The sequence below is a fragment of the Amphiprion ocellaris genome, chromosome 1, assembly GCF_022539595.1.
Source record: "Amphiprion ocellaris isolate individual 3 ecotype Okinawa chromosome 1, ASM2253959v1, whole genome shotgun sequence".
In the NCBI taxonomy this organism is placed as follows: domain Eukaryota; kingdom Metazoa; phylum Chordata; class Actinopteri; family Pomacentridae; genus Amphiprion; species Amphiprion ocellaris.
In genome coordinates this window covers 19,423,841-19,436,026 of record NC_072766.1, presented here as the reverse complement: position 1 = coordinate 19,436,026, position 12,186 = coordinate 19,423,841, and positions in this window count along the sequence as shown.

Here is a 12,186-nt window from a genome sequence, read left to right as displayed (position 1 = left end):
TGCATAACCTGCACAACCAGTAATCAATCGGGGATTTAGATCATTAAATGAAATGAGAATTCAGGAAAATTCTTACTGTCTGCTGAACTGCAAAAAGTACTATTTTAATGCTTGTAGTAGTTGAAATTAATGTCCATGTAGTCAAGAAATAAAAGTGCTTGCTACTAAAGTTAAAATCCTGCCGTGCAGCTACAGCTGAAGCATTTTCCTATCACCGCAATTGACCACAGATTCAGAGATATTTAGTTATGTTGTAGTATGTTTACTGAAGGACTTTCCAAATGAAGAACAAACTAAATATCTAATGAAACAAAACATAAATAGCAAATGAATTTATTAGCAGTAAAACATTAGGTAAGTCATACAAATAAATAGATCTGAAAAATATTTAGATAATTCGAGATTATTATAATATATTTTCTTGCAAAAAAAATCTACGTAAAAGTCCATATGTAAAAGGTAAGCATGAACAGGCCATTTTAAAGCACAGCAGTAAAGAACAAAAGTGAAGACACATCACATCTTATCAGTGTCATGAAATATCAAATGATTCTGTCCAGTTCATAAATCAAGCCAGTTTATTTACAAGAGAGAATGTCTGACTGATTAAACTACAAAGATTTGACTATTATTATGTGTGTATGTGTGTGTGTGTGTGTGTGTGTGTGTGTGTGTGTGTGTGTGTGTGTGTGTGTGTGTGTGTGTGTGTGTGTGTGTGTGTGTGTGCAACTGATTGAATGGGAAACACTGTCAAGTATTTGGAGAACCACAAAGGTAGAAAAGTACAATGTAAGTGCAGGCCGTTTACCATTAATCAGTGACGTGTCTGAATGTTGAACAGTTTCTTTCAAATATTAGTACATGTTCAAAATAGTTCTCAATAGTTAGATGACTTTTTGGCTTATACTTTTTTTTGATCAGTACATTTTTTTTTGTTAGCGCCTATGCCTCTCTTTGATGAATCAAACTTTCTCGAACTTAATGAGCAAATCTACACCCAGTCTGAGCTTCTGTGTGACTAGCTACAGGATCTAACCACTGGAGGGTGAACTGAGCCCGCTTACGTGAGAGTAAATATGATATTGCCAGTATATGCTTGATTTTAGCCAGTGTGTTCATTTTTTATCAAGCAACTAAATAAAATCTTTTAAATACAGTAGTGAGTGCATAAACATGCAAGGCCACAAGATGAACGTGTCTCATGAAAAGTATCAAAGCAGTTTATCCTCAGACTATCGCTTATGGCTGTGAGAGTATGACAGAGTCAACACGCCATCTGGTGGATGTAGTACACTGAGGCACACTTTGTATTCAAACTTCACCCATGGTTTAATTTCAATGACTGTTTCCAATATCTTATCAATAATCAAAGATTACTTTCAAATTCTGAACACAGTCTTATGTATCAGATAGAGATCTTTCTCTTTCATTCTTTTCTCTCACCTCAAATGTATATATCAATTCTGTAAATACAACAGGATATGAAGTAAGTCAAACCGCCTACAACAGTAACATGAGGTGATACACTGATGCTTTGGCATTAATAATCTAATTTTGTTATATAGCTGTGACATCAGTCAGAGAGACCAAACCAGTACTTTAACTTAAACACTTACTCATCCCTGCTAATACTTACAGAATGTACCTTTACTTAAGTTGGATTTTTTAATGCAGGACTTTTTTTTTTTTTAACCTTTTTGTATTCGTATTTTGACTTAAGTAAAAGATCTGAATGCATCCTCCACTACTACTGCTCTGACTGATTTCTTGTGTTGTCAAAATACACAAAGCCAAGTGCATGAGAGCCATGAAAGTAAATACTGTGCAACCTGCTGAGCTTCTGGGAAGTCTCTGAACATCATGAGAGTAGAGAAATATTGACCCATGCTGTGAGTCAGTGCCTGATGGAGTCAAGTTTTTAGTAGGTTAGACTTCCTGTCAAGCCCGTGTCATTTCTATCCTTTTGGCAAAGACAAAACAATGACAAATAACACAGCAATTGTTGCATGCGCAAAAGTTGTTAAATGTCAAAGCTTAATTAAGTCTTAGGTCTTAATGTGTTGTTTAGAACTTGTAGCGCAGGAAGAGAATTATCATCTGAGAACCTTTACAGTGTTTGGAGAATTCTCTGACTCTTCACATACTGTGGTCACACTCAATAACTGGCTATCTAAAACAAAGCTAACACATAAAGCAATGGAAGCAGAAATCAAAGCACTTCCAACCTTCCACAGTCTGAAATGTCACTGAGATTTACCAGTTACAGGGAACCATGGAAGATCTGGAACACTCTATAGATACTCTCTGGTGTGACCCAACGTATATGAAACTTTGAGCAATGTTGCCATGGAAACTACACTATTAGAGAACGGTATAACCTGTAATCACTTTAGGTGACTCATACAGTGTTCAGCCACAACAATAAAGCCACCAGCATTTATCATTTGTTGGTGTCCCTCCACGTAGGTCCACGTAAACAGCTTTTAACCTGGTGAGGCATGAACACAGGACCTCTGGCTGTACTGTGGTGTTTGGCAGCAGATCCTTTGGGTCCAGTGGTTGCAGGGTGGTGCCTGGGTGGTGAATTGTGCTGGTGCAGATGTTTGATCAGATTGAGATCTGGTGAGTTTGGAGAGCCAACGTTTTGGGCTCTTCCTGCTGTGGAAGGCTGTTTTAATTGTGGAGTGCTGTTGCCATGGAGGGGTGTGTTTAGTCTGCAGCAGTAACAAAATTATTAATGTTGTCCACCTCACCTGTCAGTAGTTATAATGTTGTGGCTGATTGATGTTTACGCACAATGCACACAGCAAGAGTCCACCTTTCTAGCACATGTACAGTTGATGTGTTTGTAGCATGGACAGTATGTATTTTTGAAATGAACTATATTCACCTTCCATCTTTTATTTGTATATACAGTGCTTCCTTGTCAGAATGAAAAATTATCATCCATAGCATGTCTAGCATCTCTACTCTCTGCTAACAATCACATATTGTAATGCATATTATACATTAGGCTAGTGTGCCATTCAAGTAGTCAAGTAATTCTAAAATAAATGCAGGCAACCTATATTACGTCTGCTGATCTGATGTGAAAGTTTGTTCTCGTAAACAAATGCTTAACCTATGTTTAAATGGAAATTCCATCAGCTCACACTTTTTCTAGTCCACAATCTGATACCCATTTCATCAGCACAGGTGTATTTTCTAAGATTATTTTTAGAAACCACTTCATGACATTCTGTAGGTGTGCACTGTGTTTTTACGTTCATGTGACTTGTGTTTCACGCTGTGCAGTTCTGTCAAGGCTAATGACCACTCACTGAATATTCCATCCAGTAGCTCTTCAGCTGCGTGTGCCTCGTTATCATATGACTCATTCTAGTCACTCATTCAGTGTAATTTGCCACATGCTGAAAATACACGCGGTCACATTTTTAATCATGATGACGCTGTGATGTCATCCAGAGCACTCCTCAGCGCTAATTAGCTAATGGCAAACCTCTTTGTTTGTCCGAGATGTAATCAGGTGCTTGTTGAAGCTGATGAATTCATCATGTGACTGCCTTTTCCACACAGAGCTTAGAATTTTGAAAAAAATAAATACAGTTTAAGCACTCAAAGATTAACAATTAACAATAGAATTATCAAGAGTATTCAATTCTGACAATTACTAACAGTGTTCAGCAAAAAGAGATGATTTGGCTAAGGATATATATATACACATTAGGATTTGATAGGAATTTGTCAATATTTGGATATTATTTGACCATTAATAATGTCTTTGGGTATGTGAATTGCACAGAACATGTGTTCAATGTGGATTTCTCACAATAATATTTTCTTTTCTTCTTACACATACAGAATGATCTTGCTCTATTGATTCTCTATATTCTCGATACAAATGACTAAGAATGTGTCATCTGTAATGAATTAATGTGATCTTCCCATCCGTCACTGCATTGCAGAAAAAGGTTCAGTGGCTCAAACTAACCATATGGCAATGGATTTTCAAGCATCACATGGTGACTTCCTGGCTCATCCCCGAAGCTTCACAGCGTCAAAATGGGAGATAAACACAGCAGCTGCCTCCTCCAGTCTGACCCTGACCTGAGTAGCTGGCAGCTGCAACTATGGCTGGAGGTGTCTGATTTAAATGCATCACTTTCAAATTTGTTCTCTCACTAAAACACTCTCTAACTGCATGCATAACGAACATTTCCTGTCTTGTATAGCATTTTGAGTAAATACCATTTCATATTTAAGTGATCACAACATGAATATCTGAGTATTTCACCGGAACCCATTCCCAGGCCAGTCGGGGGTGTATCTGCTGAGCATGTTATGTTTTCTATTTGTAGGCAAATCAGTGTTCCGCAAATAACATTGCTCACTTTTAGAAAAGAAATGCATTTGCTTTATAGATTGCTTTACCAAGTACGGTATGGGCTGCTGAACCACACCTGCACCGACATCTGCCTACACACACACATGAATGCACATCCAGCTGAAATCTTTGGGAGCCACATGATCTGGATTGATTTGTGTTGATTCCCTCTGAGTGTAGTTTTTGAGTCCCTAAAAATAAATGATAAAGAAGAGAGAAAAAAAGGAATTTGCTGTCTTGCAGTGATGAGCATGTCATTTGCTGTGCCCCAGTTTTCGTAATTATTCACCAAAGTATAGGAATGGAGGTAACAGCACAGAGAAAAAAGCAGTATACTGAACTCAGCCTGGTTGTCACAGACAAATGCTGCCTGAAACATGTAAATTCCTTAATTTTTTTTCCAAAAATGTTATTAAGCAAAAAGCCCACATGACAATTTTAAATAAAATGCATTATTCTGATAAGCAAAACTAAGCTTGAACAGGGAGAAAAGTTTGCTTGAAGACGAAAATGATCTGAGAGAACATGTAAAAAAGAGAGACATTTACTGTCACAACATGGGAACAATTTGACATTTTGGGGAAAATTCTTGTTTGCTTGCTTGGTGAGAATTAATGAGACGAGAAGATGCTTAACACCCATGCCTGTAGTTAATTGGAAAAAGAGGGAATCAGTTACCCTGATGCTGTCAGAAGGTAACATAATCTGTCAAACTCATAAAAAAAATTAATTCTTAAAAAGGCAATCTGAAGTTTTGTAGGTGCTGACATGCCTATTTCTTGGACACTCGGTTTGCTAGGTGAAGAAAACAACAACAAATAAGCAATTCCCTTAATGACTATCAACATGTAAACATTGAAATCTCATGCAATATTACTGGTTAATGTTATGACCATCAGGTTTTAATGTGTCGGTGTGTTTCTGCAAAATTCTGCTTGTGCATTCAGTTTGATAAGGGGCTGCTAGCTATGACAGAAAAAGAAGAAGTGATCAGTTTGCTCGTATACAGTCCAGCTCCTGTCTCTTTCACATGAACAATAAATCCCACAGGTCTGTCAGTGATGCAGTGCCAGCTGAGTGATGAAGTCCTCTGACTCATAGAACACATACACCAAAGATCAATACCTGCTATAGGCTTCGGTGTTCTGCTGTGGGAAAACAGAATAAATGTTCCTTTCACCCTAATGGTCACACCATTCTGTGCTTTATGCTTCATAACGTAGAACTGAGCCTTCATGCTGAGGGAACTGTGATGACAGCTGCTGCGGTTGAGATAAGAGTCGGCTTGACCTGATGAGAGCAGCAGGGAGTCACAGGTTACATTACTCTGCTGATTGGCCTTTCATTGATTGTGAAATTAATTCAATCAAGTTGTTTACAAGCACCAGAGAATGCTCTTCCATTCTTCTTTTTGTATATAATCATATTCACTTCATTTACAGGATAAAAGCAAAAACAGTCTTTTAATCTCTGCCATGAACTGACAACACTGTCAATGCTGAGATGGATTACTAAAGTGTCATATAGACACTACAGGCAGCAGCTCTGCAGTGATTTATGACACTGCTTGGAAATCAACTTGGAGAGACTTGAATCACATCTGGTTTTACTGAGAGTTTTTAATTTTCTAGTCCACTATACATGGCAGTAGTGCATGATGTACTTTTGGAAACATTTGGCAACTGAAATATGACAGAGCTGAGTTGATTTAAAGATGATGATGACAGAGTTGTGTCCTCCAAATTAAAAGTACAGAAAAGGCCACATAAAGAAATGCCGCTGTCGACATTATGATGCATGCGGTCTTGAAATGTAGGTGTCAAAGGACACCGGTCCTGACACAGCATTACACATAAAGCACATGAAGCTCCTTGGGCCACTTGCGGCTGAAAATGTCAGCTTTGTCTTCCTGTTCCTGCTGTTAGTCATGTTAGCTCTGTGTTTTGTCCCCGAGCGGACTGAGTTGGCTGCTTCTGTGCATGGAAGAAGACAAGAAAGGCACAAACCAGAAGATTACATTTTCTGAGAGGAATTTCTGTCATGAGGAGAAATGTGTGTTTTCTTTCTTCCAGGCAGACTCTGTCCGCCTCCATCAGATTGGATGGAAAACATCTGTGAACTTCCATCTTCAGGTCTCTCCACAGATGTAATGTGTGTCCAAGCTTTGGCTGAGACATTTGAGGACAGTCTGATACCTGTCCTCAAGCTTGCTGCATTCAGTTTTGACCAGTCTTGCTGTCCCTGCTGCTGAGAGGTACGCCATATAATGATACCGCCACCACCCTGCTTCACTTTTTGGGATGGTGTTAGAAGGCCATAGTGCTTTGAGTTCAGTTCAGTTTTGACTCATCAGACCAGAGAATTTTATTCCTCATGGTCACAGAGCACACTTTTACTCAGAGTACTTTCCATCTGGCCACTTTACCATGAAGGTTTGAATGATTTATTGTGGCTGAGATGGTCGTACTTCATACTGTATGTACCTGCACTTCTGACAGTACATAAAGTGTAAACTCTCAACAGATTCACATAACTCTCAAATTGTGGGGCAATGAACAGAAAATGAAGAATCAAAGCAAACACAATAACATCAGGGTGCTTGAGATTGACAGTTTCCCACCTGAATTTCTTTAAAACATCTAGGTGCAGTGGTAAAGCCAAGTTGCCACAAAGATGTAATAACTAGCTGAAGTAGCTAAATGGGGTTTAAATGTGAAAAAACAAATCTCTCGTCTCATTTGAATTATAGTAATTTGAAAATGATTACATCAGCTCATGTTAAAACAAAGATTGTGCTCTCTCTTCATCTTATTCGGTCTCTCTGTGTTGTATATGTAATCATGAAAACTGTAATTATCTATCATTCCAGAGTTTGAGAATAAAACCATTGAAATTCATCATCACTGCAGGAAATATAGCTACAGTATGTAGGTATAAAGTGTCAATGTTACCAACAGGAGAACGTCACTATTAAAGAAATGTGATCAGAAATAACTATTCCACATAATTAAATAAGAACTCAACTATTTCAAGTGTGTTTTTCAAAGCTTAAAAAACCGACCGAGTGTGATTGAGAGATGCTGAGCTCAAGGGCTTGTGATGAATGAAGCCGGAAGACCAGGATGACAAAATAAAACCATGTTTGGGTCAGTGTGTTCCCTTCCTTCCTGGATGTGATTTGTACAACACTTACTGAAAATGAATCCATCTCATTGTGTCCCAACAGATCCTGTAACATGAACAAAAGGACATCACTCCAATAAGGAGGATCGTACGTTGCTGTGACAGTTCCCTGTAAGAAGATTAGCAGTCTGGAAATGTCACGATGTCAACTCTCAGGTTTCATTTCCACTACCAGTCACAAATTTGAACACACCTTCCCCTTCAATGCTTTGTATTTATTTGTATTATTTTCTATATTGAAGATTAATACCGAAGATTAACATTTTTTTGTTTACAACATAATTCCAAATGTATTCTTTTATAGTTTTGATGTCTTCAGTATTAATCTACAATTTTTAAGATAATAAAATAAAAACCATTGAATGAGAAGGTGTGTCCAAACTTTTGACTGGTAGTATATATAATAACAGGTCATAAACATAATCAGGAGATAAAGCAAGACGAATGAAGGAGTTCACTGAGTTCATGTGTTTTGGTTTGACTCATGGCCACTATGTATTCCATGCACCATCAAAGTGAGTCAGTGGGTGTCGAGGCTGCAGGCGGGAAACCTTGCAGATGGGATGAGCTGTGGACCATCATGTCTTTCACTCAGGGATAGAAGAGAAGAAGACAGAATACTGATGATCTCCAGCTCCTTGGAGGGGCCTTTTGTTAGCCCACCCCAAACTGGGCTGGCAAATCAAGGCCATGTATATTTGTTTATAACATCACATGGGAGACCTGCTCTTTTGGCAACACTGATGTAAAGGATCCCTGGTGGTGTCTTTGACATGGGCATCCCATGACACATCAGAAGAACTCCAAGCAGTTTAAACACTCTACTGATATTTTGTCCAGAAATTGGGAGAAATTGGGAGAAAACTCTCCTGATGTTCTTAGTGCCATTCATCACCAGTGAAAACTGTCCTCATTCAAACACAGAATCTAAGGCCTTTGGAGACAAGCCGGATTGAGATAATAATATGTTTCTTAAGTTAAATACATTTTTCTTGTCATCAACAGACTTTGGCAAAACAGCATTCTCACATCTTGCACCATGGTCATGGATTAATCTTCTAAAAACTAAACTAGAAACATTTACATCCATTAATGAGTTTAAGAGCATCATAAAAAATACAGTGAAGGAGGAATGTCAATGTTTTTCTTGAGAGGTCACTGTCCTTGAATATCTGTCAGTCTGTTTCATTGTTTTACTATTTATTGTTTATTCATGTATCATATATCTGTTTTATATAACTTTTAAATTTTGTATGTCTGCTACCTTGGCCAGGTATCCCTTGTAAAAGATGTTCTCTAATCTCAATGGGACTTCCTGGGTAAATAAAGTTTAAATAAATAAATAAAAAACGGTGTGAATTTGTTTGTTTTCACCCAATAGTCAGAGAGTTTCAAGCTGATGCCAGCTGTGAGTCAGTCGAGTATCTCACACCCTTGAGCAGTGATTGTGAGTGCATTTTGCATAAAGTCGCTAATAATGCTGCCTGATTAACTCATCAGTTTTCTCTGCTTGAGGGATTATGAAGGAATAATGGCAGCTGGTGAAGTGAGGTTGGTATGAACAGTATTTGGTTATTAGAAGCCTTACAGTTATGTAGGTCCCTAATCAACTTTTTTCTGTTGTAGCTGTCAACCACAGATAAAACACATTACTGTTAATGAACTAATGCTAGAGATAAAGCTCAACTACAGTCATGGAAAAAATTATTAGACCACAATTGTTGTCTTCAATTTCTTGTTCATTTTAATGCCTGGTACAACTAAAGGTACATTTGTTTGGACAAATACAATGATAACAACAAAAATGATAATGATAATAATAATAATAATAATAATAATAATAATAATAATAATAATAATAATAATAATAATAATAATAATAATAATAATAATAATAATAATAATAATAATAATAATAATAATAATAATAATAAGAGCTTCTTTTAAGAGCTGATATTTAGACATGTTCCATGGTTTTCTTGATAATAACCAAAATCACTTAAGTTCTTCCATCAATAGCAATGGCATTGTACTGCCAAAACCAGTGCTTTTAGGCATTCCATGTTTTCTTTTCTGTCTGTTTTCGTCACATGATACACACAGGAGTTAGTACTTGATTGCATAACCATTGTTTTTGATGACTGCAGTCATACATCTTGGCACTCTCTCCACCAACTTCTGACATTGTTCTGCTGTCACAGCAGCTCATCCCTGTTGCACAAATTCAAACACATTTAGCTTCCACTTTAATGTTGTCCGGAGCAGCTGACACAAGCAGATAGAAGAATAAACTTGATTCTAGTCAACAATCATAGGTGATCATATATCATAAAATATATATAAAGATGTAATATTGACAATAGATGAATAAGAATGAGCAACACAAGCATTAACATAAAAAAATTAAATAAAGAACAAATCTACAATCAGACATATTTTGCAGTAATTAAAGGTCCTTCAATAAATCCCAAAGCCAGTTATCTCCTGGGTGAAGTAACACTGGGAGTGCAAATTACAACCTTTATTTAATTGTCAGCGATTTACACCTCAAAGGTCAGTAATTCTAAAATAAACAAGTTAGTGATAACCAAGTGTAGTTGTTTATTGTGAATGACTCTTCCTGACATTTCAGTTCACTATCTTATTGAGTCTCTGCAAAAATTGGACATTTTGAATTCAATAATGTAATATTTATAAACGTGAACACGTGACTCAGCAGTCTAATCATGTGCAAATGTTAATTATTGCTTGGTAGCTTGCCTTGGTCCCACAGCTTTTGTCTGTTTGTGTGCACTATGTGTTGTTGCTTGTTGTTTGCTTGTGTGTCTTTGCTCAGCTATGGTATTATGCTATTTGTCCTTATTTTTATTTTAAAAGACTCACCTGCATTTGAACAGATGTTTCTTTCTGTCCCGTAAATACATTTTGTGTCTTTATGTAATTAATCCCTGTCCTGTCCTCTCTGCTCCTTGCCTCGACTTGTGTTGAGCTTTAGGTGAGACTTTACCATGGAAACAGAGCCCAGCAGTTAGATGTTCACACTTATCTATTACATCTACATTTATAGCCATTTTAGTAGACAAAGCAGAAGACTCTCATTTACGAAGACATTCCAGATCCGCATATGACTGACATATTTGTGTTTCATTTGCTAGAAGTAAACTTTCTTCTGTGACACATCATAAAAGGTGTTCATGGCTGTACCTGAAATGAAGAGTGAGATATTCCTGCTACCATTCTCATTGCCATGCATTTGGGCCAATTATGGCAGTGCTGCATTTTTTACTGAAAAGTACTGAAATGCTCCCATGTATGAAGTGGCAGCAACCACCCTTTTAGAAGAGACTTTCTCAGTTTTAAAGTAGCAACACTAAGCCTGACTTCAAGCAGTAGTTTGACATTGAAACATTTATCCTTTCTTGTCAAATCGTCATGGTAAATAAGAGGCTTGCAGCCGTTGAACATAACAGAAAATTAGCAAACAACTGATTTTGTTTCACAGTACCAGCACTCCAATAGCTTGGTAATTTATACAGTAGCTATCGTATAGTTCTGTAGAAAGAACAATTTTGTACAAAAATCAGGGAGTGTGCTGCTGATGAGTATATGTGGTCAAGACTGTCACGTGACCACCTACAGCATTAGGTGGTCACATTGTTATTTTCTGAGGGAAAAATTCATGGAAATTGTATTTGCTGAGCGGTAAGAAACATCACCTTCTACTCTGAAGCTTCCACTGGAACAGGATGGGCTTCCAGGTAAGTTGTGATGTCACAAATCTTTCCTGGCAGAGAGACACCTACAGCGAAAGATTTAAAGGTCAAAAACTGCGTCTCTTTTCAACAAATTAATGAAAGTCTCACGTGTTCAGAATGTGTCTTTAATTTTTCAGTTCAAAATCCTTCAAAGATGGTTCATTTCACCTTAATTGTAAAAACACTTGATTGTAGTCCTTTCTAAATGGGCTGTTTCAGTGTCTGTGGCTTAAATGCAGTTGGGCTGCTGCTGTCCACACTCCCTTCAGGAAGAAGACTCCCCCTGTGTGAGGGTGTGAGACCAGGACTTTCATTTGTTCCTAACTTTCTCACTTAGCAATCGTTTTCCATGGAAGCATGTCTGAATTCAGAGTACGGCTGTTATTTTTAACTCGTGCATATGGTGTCAGACATCTTTAGACTCTAACCATAACTACCTCATCCTCAAGCACAATGAGGAAACAGCTGTGTATATTCTATTTGCACTATCTGCCACTATATCACTTTTGCAACGCTCTGTTCTTTTGTTATATTCTGCCACTTGTACAGTTTTTGTACATTTTTTTGTAAAGATTTCTATTTCCGTCTTTTACTCCACCATTTAGTTGCTTTTAATTCTTGTTTTATTTTGTTAACTTATTATATAATGACAATAAAGCTTTCTTATCTTATTTTTTCTTATCGGGAGAGAAGCAAACACGTGTAAAGACATAACACAGGCTGATTTTAGGTTCCATTAAAGCACAACAGGCAACATGAAGACAGTAACACACCTAATGTTTATTGATTGATTTCAGATTTCTCTTACAGTTTCCACCTGTGGGACTATAATCAAAGCTAATGGTGACAATAGCTGCATTTAAT